This window comes from Charadrius vociferus, unplaced genomic scaffold, assembly GCF_000708025.1.
Source record: "Charadrius vociferus isolate BGI_N301 unplaced genomic scaffold, ASM70802v2 scaffold41, whole genome shotgun sequence".
Lineage (NCBI taxonomy): Eukaryota > Metazoa > Chordata > Aves > Charadriiformes > Charadriidae > Charadrius > Charadrius vociferus.
The window spans coordinates 1,504,657-1,504,891 of record NW_009647013.1 but is presented as its reverse complement, the minus strand read 5'-3'; the positions used below and the strand labels follow the sequence as shown (position 1 = coordinate 1,504,891).

Below are 235 nucleotides of genomic sequence, written 5' to 3'. Positions count from 1 at the left end.
TGCTCTTGGATTTTACATCATTTTTGGATTTTACACGGCTCTCGGATTTTACATTTCACCATCAGGATTCCAAAGCCGCTCCGAAACCCGTTCCCGAGGCTGCCTCCCCCGACCGGCAAACCCAGCAAGGACAAGAGCTGGGGTGATGGATAACTCCGGATGGAGCGGGATTAAACCTCTCGCTGCCCACCCAGGGGCTGGGGGGGGGGGGTGTTTATTTGTTTTTGTTGTTTGT

General features: G+C 53.2%; 1 protein-coding gene across 1 annotated transcript in view; it reads right to left on the bottom strand.

The window, feature by feature from the left end:
* EPHX2 (epoxide hydrolase 2, cytoplasmic) overlaps nucleotides 1-235 on the bottom strand; it is a 50,925-nt gene that overhangs the window by 26,183 nt on the left and 24,507 nt on the right. The gene's annotated exons all lie outside the window — the stretch shown is intronic.